This window comes from Lolium rigidum, chromosome 1 (genome assembly GCF_022539505.1).
Source record: "Lolium rigidum isolate FL_2022 chromosome 1, APGP_CSIRO_Lrig_0.1, whole genome shotgun sequence".
In the NCBI taxonomy this organism is placed as follows: Eukaryota; Viridiplantae; Streptophyta; class Magnoliopsida; order Poales; family Poaceae; genus Lolium; species Lolium rigidum.
This window is the reverse complement of record NC_061508.1, coordinates 14,431,389-14,438,380: the sequence shown is the minus strand read 5'-3', so window position 1 is coordinate 14,438,380 and position 6,992 is coordinate 14,431,389.

Below are 6,992 nucleotides of genomic sequence, written 5' to 3'. Positions count from 1 at the left end.
TTTGTTGACACTCATTTTTCTGTATTGACAGTGGCGAGGAAGAGGAGAAAGAGGAACCCGAGGTTCATGGGACAGCTCTGACGAGTACCTCCCAAACCTTGGTTCTTTCTGAAGAATGCCGAGCTGCCGAAGAATCTTTGCCTCCTCCCCAACAAAACGTGGAAACATCGACTCCTGTAGCCAGCCCCCGAGCCCCCTCGCCGAAAAGAGCAAGGATTGAGGCTGGCGATAGCCATGCAATTGTTGCGGGAGGTTCCTCGACTCCTTTAGACGATGTAAGTCTTCTTTTCCTTCTTGATTTACTATTTTGCTTTACCTATTTTTTGGTCTTTTGTCGAATTTTCCCCCTTCTAAACTTTTTCCTTGACTCTCTATAGCCTTTGATGAAGCACCTCATCAAAATTGGGACCCAATTTATTGGGTTTCGCGACGCCGCCGAAGATCTGAGAGGTGACGCCCACTTTGTTCCGTGTGCTCCATTTTTTCTCGGCTAACTTATTTTGCATCTGAACTGACCTCTGCCTTTGATCCTTTTTTTTAGATAACCTCGATCGAGCCAAAAAACGCGCTGAAGAGCTCGCTCTTAAGCTTGAACAAAGCGAGAAGGCTCGCGAGAAAGCTGAACGAGATGCCGCTATTGTTGAAGATCTTCGTCAAAGGCTCCAGAAAGCTGAAAATGCTCTGAACGACAAAGTTTCTCAACAAATCACGCGTGAAAATGCCGTCATAGATCGTTTGGAAACCCAGAACCGGCGGTTTGTTAGTAAGTTTCTGCTCTTATCTTCCAAGCTTCTTCTGGGATTGGTTCTCCGCATATTTTGATGAACTCGAATTTTGTTCCAGCAGGAAAAATGGGTGAAGATTTCACTTTGCACGAGGCTGAGGAGGATCGTCTTCTCGACACCCTCTCAATCCTTGAGCTGCATGGGGATCTGGCGCGCACCAATATTACCGATGCACGGGCTGCGTTCACGCGCCTCTTCCCCCATTTCTTCCCCAAGCAGACGCATTGATACGTCTCCGACGTATCGATAATTTCTTATGTTCTATGCCATATTATTGATGATACCTACATGTTTTATGCACACTTTATGTCATATTCGTGCATTTTCTGGAACTAACCTATTAACAAGATGCCAAAGTGCCAGTTCCTGTTTTCTGCTGTTTTTGGTTTCGAAATCCTAGTAACGAAATATTCTCGGAATTGGACGAAACGAAGACCCGGGGGCCTATTTTTCCACGGAGCTTCCGGAAGACCGAAGAACACACGAAGTGGGGCCACGAGGTGGCGACACCACAAGGCGGCGCGGCCCGGGGGGGCCCGCGCCGCCCTGTGGTGTGGGCCCTCGTCGGCCCCCGACTCGCCCTTCCGCCTACTTAAAGCCTCCGTCGCGAAACCCCGAGGCGAAAAACCACGATACGGAAAACCTTCCGGAGCCGCCGCCGCCGCCGATCCCATCTCGGGGGATTCAGGAGATCTCCTCCGGCACCCTGCCGGAGAGGGGATTCATCTCCCGGAGGACTCTACACCGCCATGGTCGCCTCCGGAGTGATGAGTGAGTAGTTCACCCCTGGACTATGGGTCCATAGCGGTAGCTAGATGGTTGTCTTCTCCTCATTGTGCTTCATTGTTGGATCTTGTGAGCTGCCTAACATGATCAAGATCATCTATACTGTAATGCTATATGTTGTGTTTGTCGGGATCCGATGGATAGAGAATACCATGTCATGTTAATTATCAAGTTATTACACATGTGTTGTTTATGATCTTGCATGCTCTCCGTTTCTAGTAGAGGCTCGGCCAAGTTTTTACTTTTAACTCCAAGAGGGAGTATTTATGCTCGATAGTGGGTTCATGCACGCATTGACACCTGGGACAGTGACGAGAAAGTTCTAAGGTTGTGTTGTCTTGTTGCCACTAGGGATAAAACATTGGCGCTATGTCCGAGGATGTAGTTGTTGATTACATTACGCACCATACTTAATGCAATTGTCTGTTGCTTTGCAACTTAATGCTGGAGGGGTTCGGATGATAACTCTGAAGGTGGACTTTTTAGGCATAGATGCGGTTGGATGGCGGTCTATGTACTTTGTCGTAATGCCCAATTAAATCTCACTATACTTATCATGTCATGTATGTGCATTGTTATGCCCTCTTTATTTGTCAATTGCCCGACTGTAATTTGTTCACCCAACATGCTTTTATCTTATGGGAGAGACACCTCTAGTGAACTGTGGACCCCGGTCCATTCTTTTATACTTGAAATACAAATCTGCTGCAATACTTGTTTTACTATTTTCTCTGCAAACAATCATCTTCCACACAATACGGTTAATCCTTTGTTACAGCAAGCCGGTGAGATTGACAACCTCAGCTGTTTCGTTGGGGCAAAGTACTTTGGTTGTGTTGTGCAGGTTCCACGTTGGCGCGGAATCTCCGGTGTTGCGCCGCACTACATCCCGCCGCCATCAACCTTCAACGTGCTTCTTGACTCCCTACTGGTTCGATTAAACCTTGGTTTCTAACTGAGGGAAACTTGCCGCTGTGCGCATCACACCTTCCTCTTGGGGTTCCCAACGGACGTGTCAACTACACGCATCAAGCAAATTTCTGGCGCCGTTGCCGGGGAGATCAAGACACGCTGCAAGGGGAGTCTCCACTTCTCAATCTCTTTACTTTGTTTTTGTCTTGCTTTATTTTATTTACTACTTTGTTTGCTGCACTTATATCAAAACAAAAAAATTAGTTGCTAGCTTTACTTTATTTGCTATCTTGTTTGCTATATCAAAAACACAAAAAAATTAGTTTACTTGCATTTACTTTATCTAGTTTGCTTTATTTACTATTGCTAAAATGGCCAACCCTGAAAATACTAAGTTGTGTGACTTCACTAGCACAAATAATAATGATTTCCTATGCACACCTATTGCTCCACCTGCTACTACAGCAAAATTCTTTGAAATTAAACCTGCTTTACTTAATCTTGTCATGAGAGAGCAATTTTCTGGTGTTAGTTATGATGATGTTGCTGCCCATCTCAATAATTTTGTTGAACTATGTGAAATGCAAAAATATAAAGATGTAGATGGTGACATTATAAAATTAAAATTGTTTCCTTTCTCATTAAGAGGAAGAGCTAAAGATTGGTTGCTATCTCTGCCTAAGAATAGTATTGATTCATGGACTAAATGCAAGGATGCTTTCATTGGTAGATATTATCCCCCTGCTAAAATTATATCTTTGAGGAGTAGCATAATGAATTTTAAACAATTGGATAATGAACATGTTGCTCAAGCTTGGGAAAGAATGAAATCTCTGGTTAAAAATTGCCCAACCCATGGATCGACTACTTGGATGATCATCCAAACCTTCTATGCGGGACTAAATTTTTCTTCGCGGAATTTATTGGATTCAGCTGCTTGGAGGTACCTTTATGTCCATCACTCTTGGTGAAGCAACAAAGCTTCTTGATAATATGATGGTTAATTACTCTGAATGGCACACGGAAAGAGCTCCACAAGGTAAGAAGGTAAATTCCGTTGAAGAATCCTCTTCCTTGAATGATAAAGTTGATGCTATTATGTCTATGCTTGCGAATGATAGGACTAATGTTGATCCTAATAATGTTCCATTAGCTTCATTGGTTGCCCAAGAAGAACATGTTGATGTAAACTTCATTAAAAATAATAATTTCAACAACAATGCTTATCGGAACAATTCTAGTAATAACTATAGGCCATATCCTTATAATAATGGTAACGGTTATGCTAATTCTTATGGGAATTCTTACAACAATAATAGGAATACACCCCCTGGACTTGAAGCCATGCTTAAAGAATTTATTAGTACACAAACTGCCTTTAACAAATCTGTTGAGGAAAAGCTCAATAAAATTGATATTCTTGTTTCTAGAGTTGATAGTCTTGCCTCGATGTTGATCTTTTGAAATCGAAAGTTATGACTAATAGGGATATTGAAAATAAAATTGTTACTACAGCAAATGCCATCCAAGTTAGAATTAATGAGAATATAAGATTAATGGCTGAGCTGCGAGCTAGGTGGGATAGAGAAGAAAATGAAAAACTAGCTAAAAAGGAAAATGTAGCTAAAGTTTGGACTATTACCACCACAAGTAATGTTGATTCTTCATATGTTGCTGCACCTCCTACTATCAATGGTAAAATAATTGGTGTTGGCAATGCTTCTACTCCTAGTGCAAAGCGCGCAAAATTACCTGAAACTGCTAAAACTGCTGAAACTGCTTGTGATAAAACTGCTGAAATTTTTTCCAACCTTGGGGATGATAATCCCATTGCTTTAGATTGTAATGATTTAGATTTTGATGATTGCCACATCTCTGAAGTTATAAAGTTCTTGCAAAAACTTGCTAAGAGTCCCAATGCTAGCGCTATAAATTTGGCTTTCACAAAACATATTACAAATGCTCTCATAAAAGCTAGAGAAGAGAAACTAAAACTTGAAACTTCTATTCCTAGAAAGCTAGAGGATGGTTGGGAGCCCATCATTAAAATGAGAGTCAAAGATTTTGATTGTAATGCCTTGTGTGATCTTGGTGCAAGTATTTCTGTTATGCCTAAAAAAGTCTATGATATGCTTGACTTGCCACCATTGAAGAATTGTTATTTGGATGTTAATCTCGCTGATAATGCTAAAAAGAAACCTTTGGGGAAAGTTGATAATATTCATATTATGGTTAACAATAACCTTGTCCCCGTTGATTTTGTTGTCTTGGATATTGAATGCAATGCATCTTGCCCCATTATATTGGGAAGACCTTTTCTCCGAACCGTTGGTGCTACTATTGATATGAAGGAAGGTAATATTAAATATCAATTTCCTCTCAAGAAAGGTATGGAACACTTCCCTAGAAAGAGAATGAAGTTACCTTATGATTCTATCATTAGAACAAATTATGATGTTGATGCTTCGTCTCTTGATGTTACTTGAGTTACACTTTACGCGCCTAGCTGAAAGGCGTTAAAGAAAAGCGCTTATGGGAGACAACCCATGTTTTTTACTCCAGTATTTTTGTTTTATATTTGTGTCTTGGAAGTTGTTTACTACTGTAGCAACCTCTCCTTATCTTAGTTTTATGTTTTGTTGTGCCAAGTAAAGTCTTTGATAGAAAAGTAAGTACTAGATTTGGATTACTGCGCGAGTTCCAGATTTCTTTGCTTGTCACGAATCTGGGTCTATCTCCCTGTAGGTAGCTCAGAAAATTACGCCAATTTACGAGCATGATCCTCAGATATGTACTCAACTTTCATTCAATTTGAACATTTTCGTTTGAGCAAGTCTGGTGGCCTAATAAAATCCATCTTTACGGACTGTTCTGTTTTGACAGATTCTGTCTTTTATTTCGCATTGCCTCTTTTGCTATGTTGGATGAATTTCTTTGATCCACTAATGTCCAGTAGCTTTATGCAATGTCCAGAAGTGTTAAGAATGATTGTGTCACCTCTGAACATGTGAATTTTTATTATGCACTAACCCTCTAATGAGTTGTTTCGAGTTTGGTGTGGAGGAAGTTTTCAAGGATCAAGAGAGGAGTATGATGCAATATGATCAAGGAGAGTGAAAGCTCTAAGTTTGGGGATGCCCCGGTGGTTCACCCCTGCATATTATAAGAAGACTCAAGCGTCTAAGCTTGGGGATGCCCAAGGCATCCCCTTCTTCATCGACAACATTATCAGGTTCCTCCCCTGAAACTATATTTTTATTCCGTCACATCTTATGTACTTTGCTTGGAGCGTCGGTTTGTTTTTGTTTTTTGTTTTGTTTGAATAAAATGGATCCTAGCATTCACTTTATGGGAGAGAGACACGCTCCGCTGTTGCATATGGACAAATATGTCCTTAGGCTCTACTCATAGTATTCATGGCGAAGTTTCTTCTTCGTTAAATTGTTATATGGTTGGAATTGGAAAATGATACATGTAGTAAATTGCTAAAATGTCTTGGATAATTTGATACTTGGCAATTGTTGTGCTCATGTTTAAGCTCTTGCATCATATACTTTGCACCAATTAATGAAGAAATACTTAGAGCTTGCTAATTTGGTTTGCATATTTGGTTTCTCTAGAGTCTAGATAACATCTAGTATTGAGTTTTGAACAACAAGGAAGACGGTATGGAGTCTTATAATGTTTACCATATGTCTTTTATGTGAGTTTTGTTGTACCGTTCATCCTTGTGTTTGTTTCAAATAACCTTGCTAGCCTAAACCTTGTATCGAGAGGGAATACTTCTCATGCATCCAAATACTTGAGCCAACCACTATGCCATTTGTGTCCACCATACCTACCTACTACATGGTATTTATCCGCCATTCCAAAGTAAATTGCTTGAGTGCTACCTTTAAAATTCCATCATTCACCTTTGCAATATATAGCTCATGGGACAAATAGCTTAAAAACTATTGTGGTATTGAATATGTACTTATGCACTTTATCTCTTATTAAGTTGCTTGTTGTGCGATAACCATGTTTACGGGGACGCCATCAACTATTTTTTGTTGGATATCATGTGAGTTGCTATGCATGTCCGTCTTGTGCGAAGTAAGAGAGATCTACCACCTTCATGGTTGGAGCATGCATATTGTTAGAGAAGAACTTTGGGCCGCTAACTAAAGCCATGATTCATGGTGGAAGTTTCAGTTTGGACATATATCCTCAATCTCATATGAGAATAATAATTGTTGCCACATGCTTATGCATTAAAGAGGAGTCCATTATCCGTTGTCCATGTTGTCCCGGTATGGATGTCTAAGTTGAGAATAATCAAAAGCGAGAAATCCAAAATGCGAGCTTTCTCCTTAGACCTTTGTACGGGCGGCATGGAGGTACCCCATTGTGACACTTGGTCAAAACATGTGCATTGCAAAGATCCGGTAGTCCAAGTTAATTAGGACAAGGTGCGGGCACTATTAGTATACTATGCATGAGACTTGCAACTTGTAAGATATAATGTAC